The sequence below is a fragment of the Mytilus galloprovincialis genome, chromosome 4 (assembly GCF_965363235.1).
Source record: "Mytilus galloprovincialis chromosome 4, xbMytGall1.hap1.1, whole genome shotgun sequence".
Lineage (NCBI taxonomy): Eukaryota > Metazoa > Mollusca > Bivalvia > Mytilida > Mytilidae > Mytilus > Mytilus galloprovincialis.
The window spans coordinates 97,751,297-97,768,621 of NC_134841.1; the positions used below are offsets into that span (position 1 = coordinate 97,751,297).

Genomic DNA, 17,325 nt, shown 5'->3' on the forward strand with positions numbered 1-17,325 from the left:
CAATTTAGGTGAACGTTTGTATGTAACAACCACTGCTCACTATGTACTTTTTAAAGAAACTTAAACTATGGGGTCACTAAAGGTTCTCAACACCTTAATAAAGTAATTCGAAAAATTAATCAGAAATAACACGATGTTTTGATTTATATCAATTATATAAATCAAAACATAAAGGTTATTCCTGATTAATTTTTCGAATTATTTTATAATTAAAGGCGTTAAGAAACCTTTGGTGACCCCACAGTTTAAATGTCTATAGTTGGTACGTCGTGAACAGTGGTCGTTACAGACGAACGTTCACGTAAATTGTCCCAGTCAGTGAATGAATTTAATGTGTCAATCAATGGCCACAGCCACACTGTTTTGAATTTCATTCTAAGTTTGAAAAAAAAAAAAACTCTCGTGCGTTTGTAAAACTATGCTCACACAAATATACGAAACTGTTTGTCTTTTTCATTTTTAGCCATGGCGTTGTTAGTTTATTTTCGATTTAAAATAATTTTGATAAAGAATTCTACGGAGACTATTGGGGTCATCTTAATGAATCAAATCAAATGCATTCTAACCTAAATAGTTTATGTAAACAACCTAAACATGACAATGGAGACAGCAAACGCTCTGCCCTGTGTTATTATTATATGTTTAGTTATTAGCATAGCGGATTCGTATTGTGAATCTATTCCCTCTCCTGGAAATAGTAGGTTTCATTTTATCATTTAATGTTCTAAAGTTAATAGTTTGAAACCTTTTTGGGTACTTTATAGCTTGATGTTCGGTGTGAGACAATGCTCTGTTTTGAAGACCGTACTTTGTCCTATCATGGTTTACTTTTCCAAATTGTGACTTGGATGGAGATTTGACTCATTTGCACTCGTACCACATCTTCTTTTATAATACCTCAGTTATCATTTTCTATATACAATAAGTACACAATATTTTCACTATTTTCAAATTGCAAGCGTTGAACTATTGGACCGGACAATAGTTTCCAACAATTGGACCTCGGTGAAACTACTTGACCGCGGAATTTCAAATGCAGCTACGGGGTTGGATCAGATTAAAAATACCGCGGAAGTTCGACGTCACGTTTTACTTTTAAATTGAATCTATGGTGTACGTCAGCTTAGCATTTAGAAAATATATGAAGTAAACGTGAAACAATGTGGTTGTGTTTCTGCTTTTTATAATATGAGGAAGGCGATACCTTAAATGCCAGCTTTATACCAAGACAATATCCTTTATATTGATTGGTTGTTGGTTGCTTAAAGCCCAGTGGCAAATATTTTATGCATGTTTAGGACGAATGCCCTAGGCTACATTAACATATAGTTTTTGACTAAAATAAAATAATAAGTTCAGATGGAAAATGTTTCGGGAACGATCATTGAACTTCAAAAGCAGGAGGGGTATGGTATTTTTCCTTTTCATAAAAAAAAAATAAATCAAGTCCCAAATTGAAGAAAAAAAAAATCTGTTCAAGCAGAGGACAAAAAAACTATTGTGAATCCAGATCTTCACCAAAAACGATATTATCTTTCAGATATTCAAAATAAATTCAACTTTATATATATATATATATATATCTAAAAACATTTAAAACTTCCCAAACCGCACAGGTAAGTCTGTACAAAGTAAATCTTTAGGTGAAAATACCGCCGTATTTGCCAATTTGATGAACCTCAATACTTACTAGTGTTAAATTTTGACTTAACAATTTTAATTGATATATAGCGCTGAAAGGTTTTGGTGGAGAAAATCTGTCTCGAACAAAAAAACATTCGTATTCCTGATCATCTTCAGTTTGTGGGTTCCAGATCACTTCGGTGTACTAATTCAGAGTCAGTTTTATGTCATTTCTTTATATATTTTTTTGTTAGCTTACTTTTCAAGTTTTTATTATATGACAGCTAAATAAAATTGAGAATGGAAATGGGAAATACATGCATGTAAAAAATTTGCTTTCGAGTAATGCTTAATCATGTCATAATTGTTTTCAAGAAGACACATTTGGTTTCTAGACAAAAAGTTTAGTATAAGTGAATCATGGATCTCTATGAAATTGTACTAGAAGGTTCAATACTCAAAAGGAAGATTAGAATTGATTTTTGGGGTTATGGTACAACATTTTTGGGGGTATTTTTTTTACAAAACTTTAGGTTTTTCTTCAAAAATTTCCCATATTTACATTGATTATTACTCATCTAGTATATGTAGATGCAACAAATACTGATTTGGAATGAGATGCACACAAAATAAGGTGTTTTAATTAATTTTGTCTGTAATTTGTGCATTTTTCCTACAATGTGTACTCCTTGATAATGTGGACGTCAGTATCATGATAAAGAAAATATTTTTGGTAAGTATATTCACAATTTACATGCGCTAGTGCGCCGCAAAAGGATTTTCCTTCCCTTTAATTCCCAAAATTGCACATGATTTTTTTCTCTCACAGAAACACATTAGTTATTGGTAAATAAAACACTTGTCATTGTTTGAAACTTTCAGTAATAAAAATTTAGTTTCGTCTTTTTGAATGTTTCACTGATTTTAACAGAAATGTGCAAAACACTTGATAAAATTGCATTATCTGCAGAATTATTGATAACTTTCCTTACTAGTCACAAGGACATATTATCCATGCTATTCTGATCTGAGTTTTTATTAATACATATACTGGCATGGCTGGTGTTGTTCCAAGTTGTCTTCTTTTTCTGTTTCTTGAGAAGTATTTGTTTAACCTGTTCAGTCACTACAAAGTGTTACAATTCTAATTAGACGCAACACATAAATAGTGACCAAAAAGGTACCGCTTTCACATGCATGAGAGAAACTAGAAAAAAAATTAAATGTACACATTTTTAATATTTTTGTAGGACTATTATATATAATTTAGGAGATATGTAGTTAGAGACTGCTGTTGAATAGAAATGTTTGGGTTTAACATACCTGTTTTCAAATCAGTCCACTTTAAAGTTTGAAGGGTCCAAAATTAAAATTTGCTTGATTTCAACTGACATAAAAAATTTGGTGTTTTTTATATGCTAAATATCCATCTGTTGTCTTATCGGTCGTCCAACTGTCTATATCAATCTGCTCAGCTCTTAATAAAACTCCATATCACGGCTTTGTGACGTCAAATACGTTGACCTGGCCTTAATAACTTTGACCTGGACATATCAGCGACGTCATAATGTTTGAACCGACGTTGATAAGTTTGACCCGAACTTATCAAGTCAACTTCCGATTATTATTGCTTTATGTTTGTACTTTTTTTTATTTTGGTCATGAAAATAAATTTGTAGTTATGAAGTTGTTAACATGAGAGTACCCAAATTGCACCTATATTGTCAGTTTTTTCACCAACTTTTTTTTTTTTATGAACCAGACAAAAGTCCATACTGTGCATATTTTGTAGACTATCCTTGTTTACAATATAGTTACACCATTTTAATTTTGAGTCCATTTATGTAGAGTCAAACGGACTTGAAGTCATACTGCTTTCGAAAACAGATATTAGTAATCTTACAACATACTTTGTGAAGCTATTACAACGTATCCAACATTTACCGGACCGTATGTAAACGCTGCAGTTTTATTACTAATTGGACAAATTCCTATTGGCTGGACCAAGGAGGCTATATAATAATTATAACCTCCCTGGCTGGACGGAACTTTTACGCTAAATATGGTATCATTAGTTATGATTGTGTGACATTTAAATGAAGTACCTGTGATAATTTAGGAAAATTGTTTTGACCTCACTAATAATGAAAAAATGAAGCAGACGAAACATGGCGTCAGATGTTGTTGTCTAAACTTCTGTAATTTCCGTGGTTCAATAAAATTTAAATAAACTACACAAGTTACTAAAGTTTCTGAATTCTTGTTTTTGTAAATAAATAAAAATTCATGTCGTATTTAACATTGAAATTATTCCGATCGGTCCTGTTTTTTTTTCCGGTGCTTTGCTTTTGCGCCAAAAAAATCTTTCATTTGCGCCACAAACGATATTTCATTTGAGCCAAAAATAAAATCTTTCATTTGCGCCTTTTTACAGGTAAATACAGGTATATAGTCAAGGAAGCATTTATAAAGTCATTTCATGGAAAAACCCTTTGTTTAAAATATGTTTCGATGCATTACAAGGGATACACAAAGAGGACAATTTAAGTGTTTGCTCTAAAAAAAAAAAAAAACAAAAAAAAAAACATTAAAATCAATTTAAAAATATGTGGTATATATGCTATTCATACTTGACCCTAGTTAGAGAGTGCTGGTCAATGTGCACAACATATAAAGTTAATGGAAGTAATGGCAGCTAACAAATTGAACCTAGAGGGCATCGAACTTCATTTTTATATAAAAAGTTGAGGTATGATTGCAAATGAGATAACTAATCATAAGAGATCAAGTGACTAAGAAATTAACAATTATAGGTCACCGTACAGGTTAACTGGCAAAGACTACCAAATAAAGATCTTCTTATCCTTCTCCTTCTTCTTGTCATTTTACTTTGGATTCCACGGTTTGTTAAAAGTAACACGTCTTGGGGACATCAGGGTTTTAATTTTTATTTTTCATTGAGGTCTATAATACATTGCTTTGAGGGACCGAATGAAGGTATGGGTTTGCTATAGAACCCTTTTGGGATTATTTTTATTTTTCTAATTTTCAAATGCTTATTGTGTAAGACACAATAGATCTTCGGTATTATGATCATGGGAACATATGGCCCACTAAAATTTAAAAGTTTAAAAGTCAAATATGACCTTTCATCGTTTTAAGATTTTGTTTCAATATATACATTTGTTTTTAAATTGGAAATTTTATTGAATTAGATTACTAATAGGGAGAGTTCTTATCGTTTTATATTTATGGGGACTTTTTTTTCTAACTATATAATATTATATTATATTTATTGGACCTTTCGAAACCAACAATCAATTAATCTATTATATTTATTTGGAGAACGTCATGCGTTTGTTCCTTTTTGGAAATCAAGTCGATTTTTAATAAGACGGCAAATCGTAATGTTTGGGTTTAATTTGAGCGCCACTGATGAGTCTTTCACAGTGAAAACGCACGTCTGGCGTACACAATCTAAATCCTGGTGTCAATAATGAAATTGATTTGTATTGTATAACGATACCGTGCAGTGTTTTTACTACCTTATTGAACTTTTGTAATTCTGATAATACGGTTTGGGATGTTTGGATCCTCAATGCTCTTCAACTTTGTATTTATTTGGCTTTTTAACTATTTTGATCTGAGCGTCACTGATGAGTCTTATGTAGACGAAACGCGCGTCTGGCGTATAAAATTATAATCCTGGTACTTTTGATAACTAATTATAAATCTGATTTGAGAATTTGAAAAATTAGAATTTCGGTTGCAACGAATTTAGCCGTTGATGCTCCTTTAACATTAAACTATATTTCTTACATTCACAATAATACAACAGGGATTATTAGTATGATATATATCTTATCTCTTGAAAGAGGTTGAAAAAAAGGAAATATGAAGCAGAATTAATTTTAAACAGTTGCACTTTTATGTTATAAGTCTTATTATAAATCTAAACTTTTTTCTAATGATTGACTGAATAGAATTGGTACTCATGCTGGTGTATTTGGACCACCACCAGGGTGTACTATGATACAGGGAGATAAACGTGAAGCCTTGTTGGTGGATGTAATGGACCATACTAAGAAATGTGACCCGACGTTATATGGAGGTCTTGGTTGACAAATATTAACCTTCAACAAATCTAAGATTGCCGAGTCGGATGAGAATTTAAAATAAAAATAAAATCTTTTTAAATCTATAGTTTGAATATTTTGAGCACTTTAAATAATGTATATAATCATCATTTACAATTGTGTTGGAGACTATATTTTATTGGGATTTCGTCTTGTACTGTTGAGGACATTGATTATATAAATATTAAAAAGAGAGAAAGGGTATAAACAACTGATACAGGACGTCATTCATTTGATGTGTTTAGTGTAAACATATTTTATTAAAAAAAATAATACTATATATAGTTACAAGGGTAAAGACATAAATACGAAATATACAAAAGATTCAATAACTGGGATTAGTAAACAAGAGCAGGGCTCTTATATAAATCCGCCAGGAAGTCAATTACAGAAAACAAAAAAAATATTTGAAATGAACATACAGACTTTAATTTTATGGTGTAAAGGAAGGAAACAGCAGTATACGGCTGTCCAAAGGTCATAAATCATAAAGAGAAAACAACGGCGGGTTACAAAAACAGAGGGAAACACATCAACTATAAGAGGAACACAACGGAACAACAGAAACACTGAACTGCAAAAATAAGCTTTACATTTTCAAAACAAGTATACTTATTACAAGAAAGGAACAACATATAAAACACAAAATACAACTGATAAAAGCAAAAAAAAGATATATTTGTGTATATACTTTTATATCTATAAAAAATACTATATGTTACAATTGATTGATGATAAATATTTCAGTTATTCAAAATAAAATAGTGTGCTGACATAGTATCATCATAAAGATGATCCAAGCAGCATGTCACGTGTTTCAGGTAGTCAGAGTGCAAAGTTTGCATAAAATCTGTAATATCACCACGTAAGGCGAACAGCTTACTGAAATTGTAAAGCATCAACACGTTCAAATAGCATACTAGTATTCTTTGTTGTTTCGAACCAGGTTTAATCCACCATTTTCTACATTTAAAAATGCCTGTACCACAGGGCCGTAACTAGCCTCTTTTGATAGTGATCGAGGCAAACTATATTTTCTCCGAGCGTATCGAGGCGAAAAAAATTTGACGAGGGGTTTGGGAGCCGCTCAAGGCCCCAGAAGCTCTGAGAAAATTAACGCAAAATCGTGCATTCTGCGCATATTCCGACTCTTTCTTACATTGAAACGCAATTGATTTTTAGATAATTTTTTGACAATATTCTGGTCTCAAAGCAAAAACATAGATTCATTGTAATTTAAGACTTTCAAGCTTTAGTGACAACATTAAAAGACCGATATGTAGGATAAAGCAAAAATCGTAAATCTCATAATTATTAAACTGAATTTGTCTGTCTGTCTGTTCTTGTCTTGTATTGTGCTAAGACTTTGTTGACTAGATTTAAATATAGTGACAGTTCAGTATTATGCTTTAAGTACTAGTACTGATTAATTCAACACTAGGGACCTGATCTTTACCTTGTTTTACGGTATTAATGATTATTTTTTTTTGTTGAAGACCCTCCAGCAACTATCAAGATGAAGAACATGAATAAAAACTTTGACCATTGATCATTTGTATTTTTTCGATGCATTGACTTTGTGTGCGATTAGCCTGTCCCGTGCACGTTTACCTCATATTCCTTTATTTTCTGTTAATTGGTCTGAACACGACTTAATGCAAGTTTAATCCTTCAATGTAAAAGGTCATATGACAATACGTTATTTTTTTTCAAATTAATTTAATACCAGGAAATTGGTGTCCTTACCTTAATTAAAACCATGTCAGCTATATAGATTTATCTACCAAAAAAAAAAAAAAAAAAAAAAAAAAAAAAACAGTTTTGTAATCTTTGATATCTTTGAATGTCCTTCTGGTATCTTTTGCTCCTCTTATATTGACAATGAACCAAATTGAAGACGAAGGCTAGGCGCAAAAGTCTATGAATAGTTATATGTCGTGACATTTGTAATTAAGACGAAGTCATGGTCGACTTTATATAGATGAGTTTAAAATATTTTCTTCTCGCATTGCAACTGACTGGCTCTCAGTTTTGAACCCAATTATTTTTTATCTCATGGATTACATCAATGTAACTATCAAGAAAGTAAAACATGTCAAAGTTAACAATTTAAAGTCAAAGGTTATTGGTCATTTATATTTTACAAATACCGTGGCCATTTTTTCCGACATGTATATGCTTTTTAACATTTGACCGGCTATTCCAGTCATCGATTTCCACAATTTAAATAAACCCCGTCTTCAGATATACGTCTAAAAGCTTTGGCAATGACTTAAATGGGTCTACAAATGTTGCAAATTGTTACGAGTAATCTTCAATATAGTAGTAACTAATTGATTCTTTTAATGTAAATGTTGCAGTAAATTGGCGGGATTAAGAATAAAACGTAATTACTAAACAAATTAGTTAATATATACAGTAGGAATAGATAAATGTTTACCTAAACAAAACAACATTGTAAGTCATGACGAAATACATTGTATATTGATTTTGTTCGTCTTTCCTTTCCAATTTTAATACTAGCATAATGAGTTTTTAAAAATTTCACAGTACTTATTTGAAACTGTTGAGTCTAGTTTTATCTTTATTACTTTTTTATACAGTGGAATAACGATACCATGTCTAAAAGAAACAAGCAAGATATTCAATTTTCAAATCATATTAAAGAGAAAACACAAACATACCACTTGATCGCTGCAATAAACTTTGTGTTCGATAGCTGTACAATCTGGTCCAATGGCTTTCTAGAACTTAAAAGTGTTTATTATTCTTACGTTATACAAATCAATGAGTCGCATCATCATCGGTAAATGTTATCTTAATTGGTCGCTCTATTTCATGGTTGGTTATTTGCTAGTGTACGTAAAGTAATCAGCCTCCGATGTGTTAATTATGTTGTCTTTTCTATAAAAGTCATTCTCATTAGATTTATTCCGCGAATAAGAATATTCTATCTACATTGCTTTGGTTGCTCTCTGTTACACATATTGTTTGTCGATGCATCTCTTTTCTTTTCTCACAAAGTCCAATGTCAAAGTCGATGTATGATTATGTCGATTAGCTGTATTTGTAGACCGTTATCGAGAATATTATCGTCTTTTCTTTGAAAGGGTATGTACATGTATGTATGGTTTACTTTTTTTAAAATTGTTATTTGGATGGAGAGTTGTCTCATTGGCACTCACACCACATCTTCCTATATATATGTAATTTCACATCAGCTTGAAGTTTTCCAGTTCTATCCCGACTCACGTGGATTTGATTCATTTTGATATGTCTTTTTCGTATACATAATGTTTTCTTCGGCACTGTTATTTCATTTTCAAAGCTTTTTTTTTTGAGTTTGGCAATTTTGTCATTCATAGGTTTCCTATTCTAGTTTATTATCTGTTGGATTTCCATAAACATTGAACAAAAGCAACCGTATCATATATCTTGGTTTTAAGTGTATTTGATTTGGTATTTTGTTTCTTCGGATAAGTAGCTTTTCAATTCGTTTGCTTCTTGACACACATTGTCGCAACTCAGGAGTACTGTTTACTCCTTTAAGATACTGATATATAACATAATTATACCATATAGGTCACGCATTTTTTTTTCGCCTAATGGCTTGCCATTGTCACGCTGTGTTCTTTCTACTAGAATTTGCATCACTAAATCTTGGCTATCGATTCCATAAACAAATCAAATAAAGATTATTTTTTAAATACAAATATTGTTAGTGTCAGTATATATTAAAATGTCTTATTGAAAGATTATTCTACCAAGCCGGCCAAAACTTGATTTTATCAAATCAAACATGGTAATAATATCATTGTGTGTATTGTTCTTATTGTTTACACTATTCGAATATGATCGAATATGTGTGTGAGCGTACGTGAGTCAATTCGGCTTAGTAAAATTCTTTATCAAAGTATTTGATTTCGTACATGACAAAGTGACCTATGTTATTTCAAAGTATCTTAACTACTCTGATGGAAAATTCCACGAAGTCAAAAGATTATGCTATCTTTTTAACCTTCCAATCCGAACAAATCATTACAGCCTGAACATAGAGACAACCAAAGCCACGAAGTCAAAAGATTATGCTATCTTTTTAACCTTCCAATCCGAACCAATCATTACAGCCTAAACATGGAGACAACAAAAGCCACGAAGTCAAAAGATTATGCTATCTGTTTAACCTTCCAATCCGAAACAATCATTACAGCCTGAACATGGAGACAACCAAAGCCCTGTATTGTGCTATTATGATGTGTTTCTTGATACATATGGCGAATTCGTTCTGTAGACCTTATCCGTCTACTGGGAATAGTATGTACATGTATTTTATCATTTATTATTCTGAACTTAATAGTTGAAGCTCTAAAATATGCATTTTCTAATCGGGAATTATTTTTTTCGTACATTGCATAATAAACTAAAATGGTATTTTCGCACAACAAACAAGTCTCATGATGTAGAATACCAAAGGTCTTTTCACTGTTCTGTTTTTTTTCTTCTTTTGCCAAATTTGTTACGTGCCCTGTTTTGTGGTTTTGCAAGATGTCGTTAAGAGTTTTTGCATATGACATCGGACAGGTTTTGCGCTTTAGAGACTGACCCTGGTAAGTCGAAAACTTTTTATTGTAAGAGTATCTCCCCAGAAACTATTTTCGTTGTGGTGAGATCTCCTCCATAACCGTAAAAGACAGCAAAAATTTATTTACCAAATTGCTCGCTATATCCTCAGGATGGTTTGTCTAATTTTGACGGAGCGATACGAAGACTCTATATAAGAGTTATTTCCCCTATTGCATTTGAAGTAAGTGATTTTCATTTGTAACTGGTAAATCATAAGCGATAGAGATCCAAGGTCTGTTGATTTGAGGTTCTTTGTCCAAAGCATCAAAAACTAGGTCAAGATTAAACGTCAAGGTCAAATTTTAAATTTTGACTTTCCCTTGTTCCTTGATACCATCTGTCACTTTTAAAGAAATAAATAAAAGAAATAGTGCAAAATGTGTACCTAATTGTGATTCAGATATGATATATTTGGTCTGAAACAATCCAATGACATCTGATAAGAGTTATTGGGCCTGAAATGATTCATTTTAACGTTAATTGATTATTACTCCAACTTGCTACATGTTAAAGCCATAGCGTTTTTTTTGCAAACTGTTGGTTGAAATGTGACATTGAAAAATCTCAACCGGAAATGACCTTGAGTTAACTGGGAATAACTATTTTTGAACTTATTTCATGGAAAAGTACCTAGAAACTTAATATTTTTTAAATATGCATACATAAACCTATCATTTGATACCGGATGTGAATTTCTAAACCAGAAGTACATCATGTCTATCATATTACAAGCAAAGGTAATAAAGACACCATATATTTTTCGAATCAGTGTAAATAAAGCTATCATATTAGACCGGAAGTGACATTTTTAAACTGGAAGTTGACAATTATCTTCCATATTTCAGGCAAAAATATATAGAAACATTTATTTATTGAATTAGTTTAAAGAAACCTATGTTTGACTCCAAAAGTAACTTTGAGTATGTTGAAAGAAGCTTCAATTGTTCTCTGAACAATTGGTTTTTTAATTATTATCTAATATTTTTTTGTAGATCCATCAAACTGTACTTATAAGGGTGTTGTAGTTGCCTTAAACAGTACACACACAGATTACAATATATGTACTGAAATTACATGCCAGGCCGATGGCTCTATGTTTATTTGTGGGTAAGAAATTAAGAAACAAATCATATGTATTACACAGAATTATTATCAGGAAGTTATTTGTTTTCCAATTAAAACTAATTTAGTATGAATTGAACAGTGACATTGTTACAAAAGTTTAAATTAACGCGAAGATATATTTTTATTTATATTCACAAATTATCATTCGATTTTCAGAAGCTGTTAATTAAATGCATGATATGACACACTGAATGGTTTAACTAAACTGCAGTCGATTGAAGAGAACTAGGATGGATTAAATAACTTTCAATGAATTAAATTTATTATATTTTAACATAAATTCTTGTTCTATATTTTTGTTTCATTATATGTATAATATTATTTTACTGAATAGGATTGGTATCAACGCCGGTAGATCGTTACCACCGGATGGTTGTGTTACCATAAAGGGAGATAAATGTGAACGAAAGGTAGTTTATGCAAATGACCACACTAAGGAATGTCATTCTATGGAACCGATTCTTGGTTGACATAAAGCAACTTTCATCAAAGAATGAACTTTCTTGTCAAATGTGATATAAATAATAAATGTTTAATTTTGTGTTGTTCTTTTTTAGTAAATTTTGGTTTTGAAATTAGAGACATACTTGCCTGCTTACTAACTTGTTCAGCTACTACATATTGTGTTTTACGAATGTATATAATTATTTTGAAGACATGCATCATTTGGAATTAAGATGTAGATGAGTGTATACATGAATGAGACAGAAAACATAATAAAAAAAAACAAATTCTATGCATGCTATTTTCTATTTGTGATTTATAAAACTTAGACGGGTTACCGAAAAGAAATATTTCCATATGGTCGTTGCGCAATCAGTGGTTTTTGTATTTAATATCAGGAAAAAATGAAATCATGAAAAGTACAATGAAAAAAGTTAATTGTACATCTATGTTCATCCTTATAATTAATACGGATTACGAAGTTAGACAAAACGTGAACGATATGTGGCAAACATACCCTTCAGTAAGACATTCGAAGAAATTCAAAGACATAATCGCGGTTTTCTTGGTCATATTTATTGACGTACACATACATGATATATTTGATAATAGGATGTTGAAGAAAATAAAATGATTCATTGTAACATGTGTAAACATTCCTGTTCAGATATATGCGTAACCGTGTTGCGTAGTGAGGCCAAGGGTCAAGAATTACAGATATATAATTTCCCTGTAGACAATCAATTTAACTTTGAAAAACATTCTTATCAAATATTACGTAATAATAGCTTATCTAAACTTTATAGTCCCCACTTAATAGGAGACAGTTTTAATAATGGGAACGGCAAAATGTGTATTATCCTTTGTGATTCTATCATGTTACGTCCATGTGATAATATCATTTTGTAGTTATGCACTACCCAAAGATCACAGTAAGTATATCTAGTTTTCTCTGAATTTATTCTTTCATATTTATAAAAAAATGTGAAGACAGGGTTGCAGTAACAATATAATATAAATTTATAGAACTAATTTCTCTGAACACGACGCATGTATATTCTAAAATAACCTTCATCAGCTATACTCGAGACAAGGTTAACATATCAGCCATTTGAAACCAAAAAGTGGCTTAAATAGAACACTCAAAATTGTAGAAGATTTATTTTACCGGAGATACTTGAAAAAAATATTGTGAGACAAGGAAAAATAATACAAATTGAATATTAAAATTTCAATCATCAACACAAACCAACACAGTATATTACTACCAGATAACCCTTGCTTAGCAATGTTACATCAAGTTACAAATATTTCATTTATACTAAGGACATGTACACAATAACAAATGATATAGGTAGACAATGCTAGGTATATTGGTCCTGATTAAGGGAGGTAAATAAGAGCTGAGATAGGAAAATTATGACATTTTGCAAAGGGGAAAACATAGTGCCTTGCAAAGGCTAAGTTCTTATGTCTTATACCCCTCCGAGAAAGTTTTACAATATTTTAGTATTAATAATGATTCACTGATAGGGTCTATGTATCGGAAATAAACACATTTATACTAAAACCAGTTGTTGACATGATCCGAGTGATGTTCTCATATATTTTATGATGGTAACCGTATGATACTATAATCTAAGGGAAGGGATTAATATTGTCCATCATTTTCATATGATGAAGACATAATCTTTCAATCAGTTTTATTGTAGTCTGGAGCTGGTATGTTAGTAACTGCTAGTATTCCCTTGTTAATTTGTGTATCATTGTCATTTTGCTTAGTTTCCTTTGTTACTATTCTGTTATAGGACTCGGACTTTCTTATACATTGCGTTTTACTGTGCGTATTGCTGTGTGAGTGTATATTATATAATGGCAAGTTGTAAAGGGGAGGGTTGAGATCTCACAAAACATGTTTAACTCAGCCGTATTTTTGCGCCTAACCCAAATCATGAGTCTCTGGCCTGGTTGGTTTTTTTTTAAATTTTAGTTCATTTGTATGTTTTGGAGTTTAGTATGACTTCCATTCTCACTGAACTAGAACACACAATTTTGTTTAGGGACCAGCTGAACCCTGCTCCGGGTGTAGAATGTTTTTGCTATGTTGAAGCCTTCGGCTGTTTTCTGCTCTTTGGTGGGGTTGTTGTCTCTTTGACACATTCCACATTTTCCTTTTCAGTTTAATTTTTGTTAAGCATCTCAAACCTTATTCTCTTGATTTAGAGTCAAATAGATATATGAAGATGTGGTATGAGTGCCAGTGAGACAACTCTCCATCCAAGTAACAACCTATAAAAGTAAACCATTATAGGTCAAGGTACGGCCTTCAACATGAAGCCTTGGCTCACACCTATAAATGGCCTAAAAATTACTAGTGTAAAACCATTCAAACGGGAAAACCAACTGTCTAATCTATATAAAACGAGAAACACGTATCAACTACATAAACAGACGACTAATACTGTATATCAGATTCCTGACTTAGGATAGGTGCAAACATTTGCAGCAGTAGTAAACGTTTTAATGGTACCAAACCTTCTCCCTTTTCTGAAACAGTAGTATAACATCACAACATAGAAATACACACTACCAAATATCAATTGGAAGGCTCAAAAATGCAAATTAACACACAATGAACGAATAAATTTGATCTGCAATACCTGAAAGCAAATACATAGTTAATAAAAATTATAAGTGTTCAATAATTAAGGTCAAAAGTAAATAAACAGGTTTAAACATAGTCAAAGTATGATACCACTGTGAAATGTTTAACAATTTTTAGAAAGTCATCACTTTTGAAAAAAAAAAAAAACCCTGCGTCATATATATATATATATATATACAAGTCTAAATTGAAAACTACGTTCAAACCTATGATTGCGTTGGATAAAAACCGCAATTTTTATACGTGTGCATGTAAAACAAATTTCGTTGTAGAAGGGTCTAAAAACAGCACAAACAACATTTTCCAAAAGACCAAAAAAGTGAAAAAGTATATTTAAACAAAACGCATTTGACAAACAGGTCGAACAACTGATGATCTTTAACCCTGCTGACTGCCATTGGCGATTGCCAAATAAAATTGATCACAAGATGTTACAAAATGGATCTTAATATAAATTTAATACTAAACAGAAATTTTGTTTAACTTGTGGCCACGATGTTATGCCACAAACATACGGTATATATATATATATATATAGAGTCTATAAGAATCTACCAACCAGCAAACTTAATAGGTATTGGATCATCAAAATTGACAATACTACACAAACTGGAAAAAATATATGAGTCTGAAAGATTGTGTAACAATACCGATAAATAGATGGAAAACAAAACACTAAAAAGTGTTGAATATCATTGCACAAAGATGGAAAAACTGAACAGATGATATAAATTATACAATAATTGCAAATATTTCGGCTCAACAAATGGCTTTCTTCGGTGACAAACGTTTTAACAATAATGATATATAATGTATAAGGTGTAAAGTAAGTTTTGGTCGATTGATTTTAATCCAAAATCCTGAATATAATAATGTAAACACTAGACTGTAAATTTAATTATTTCTTTCTATTGATTCCATCTGGATGGAGGACACCCAGTGTTTTTATCCAAAACTTCTCCCGATTTTCTCTTTGCCTATTTTGCCATGTACAATCCTGTTCGATCACAAGGATCTTCATGTGATCAAAATCTTTCAGATTGTGATCTGGTACCTGAAATGTTGGCTGACAGGAATATACGGTTTTTTGTGAGGTCACTCCTGTGGCCATTGAGGCGTTTGTGAAATGGCTGCATAGATTCACCAACATATTGGAGACCACATCTAGGACACTCAAGAACGTAAATCACGTTTGAGCTTTTGCAGTTGACATTGCAGAAGATCTTGTATGTCTTTTCTGTGGTCTTACTGTGAAATGTTGATGAATGCTGCAATTGGTTGCAACATTTGCAGCGCTTATCCCCACAAGGCTGGCAATTACCTACAGTATGGTATATATATATATATATATATGTGTATATTTAATAAGAAAGTTTCACCTCAACAGTTCCTATCATAAATATAGTTTCACGCTTTCTTCCATAGACCCAAAGAACTGCACATACCAGGACAGTGTAGTTGCACTTGGTGACTCATTAGAAGACTATGAGAGTTGCATTAGAATTGGATGCCGTGCTAACGGTGTTATGGATATTTGTGGGTAAGAAATCGTCCATATTACACGCTTTCATCAAAGCTGGTTTCATTTTCTCGATAGAACACTTTTTTGCATTTTAAAAAGTAAAACATACTTGAAATAACGTCAATGAAGGCAAATTGCCAATTAAAAAAAAAAGAAGGATACAATAAAACAATTGAAGTGGGAATCTTCTGCATAATCAGTGACTAGACCTTTTCCTCACATACCTTTAATATAAGCAAAACAGTTTAAATAATAATAACACGCTGTTGTTTAATAGATTCCGTTTTTATTTGCATATTTATATATAATATTCATGATCCACGTACACACTTAAAATAATTCAAAATCAATATAATAAGTTAAAATTTTATACTAGTCAAATAACTAGAGTAATTATATTCTTATAAAATAACTTTTTTTTTTCTCTACAGAATTGGAATAAACGCTGGTGTGTTCCAGCCACCACCAGGATGTAGAGTTATCAAGGGAGACAAATGTGCGCCTAAACTGGTTGACGCAAATGATAACAGTATAGAATGCCATCCAAAAGTCGACGAATAACTCCTTTAACTGCTTAAACTTAACCAAAATAAATAAATAATATAGGGTTATTGCATGAATATTGGGGAATATTGTCCCGAGTAGAATTTTATATTGCACGAGTTTGCGAGTGCAATATATGTTCTACGATGGGACAATATTCCCCAATATTCAAGCAATAACCCTTTTATTGTATAGCAATATAATATTTGAAAGTAAAAATTGGTTTAAACTAAGATTTTATCATTGATGACGTCATGAATTTTAAAGATTTATTGCACTAGTGCAATATTCGAATTTATTGCACGCTAACTTTTGGTTACTTTCTGTTGGAAATATTATATTGCTATACAATAAATACAGTTATTGCATTCATGTTTTCAGCAATCATTATTGAAGCAGCAACATTTGATTATGATACTTTAAACTCACAATATAATTCAATCATTAAAGGGAAGAAAACATTTTTTTTCAAATTTTGAACAAAATAGTCTGCATGTTTAAACTTTCAACAACCTGTTACGTGTACAAGTTTTTATTATTTTAGCGCAAGATAATTTCATATACTATATAAAAAAAAAAAAACAATCGGAGCTTATAAATTTGTATTTACATGATCAGTATCATAGTCTTATACATGAAGAACG

At 31.5% G+C, this 17,325-nt stretch overlaps 2 long non-coding RNA genes across 2 annotated transcripts; both read left to right on the top strand.

Moving 5' to 3' along the window:
• The first annotated feature begins 9,934 nt into the window (after nucleotides 1-9,934).
• On the top strand, nucleotides 9,935-12,048 carry LOC143070872 (uncharacterized). Its single transcript, XR_012976750.1, has 3 exons — nucleotides 9,935-10,073; nucleotides 11,375-11,489; nucleotides 11,842-12,048. It is a non-coding gene; the product is annotated as an uncharacterized LOC143070872 (long non-coding RNA).
• Nucleotides 12,049-12,711: 663 nt separating this feature from the next.
• On the top strand, nucleotides 12,712-16,700 carry LOC143073562 (uncharacterized). Its single transcript, XR_012977530.1, has 3 exons — nucleotides 12,712-12,883; nucleotides 16,042-16,156; nucleotides 16,570-16,700. It is a non-coding gene; the product is annotated as an uncharacterized LOC143073562 (long non-coding RNA).
• Nucleotides 16,701-17,325: the final 625 nt, after the last annotated feature.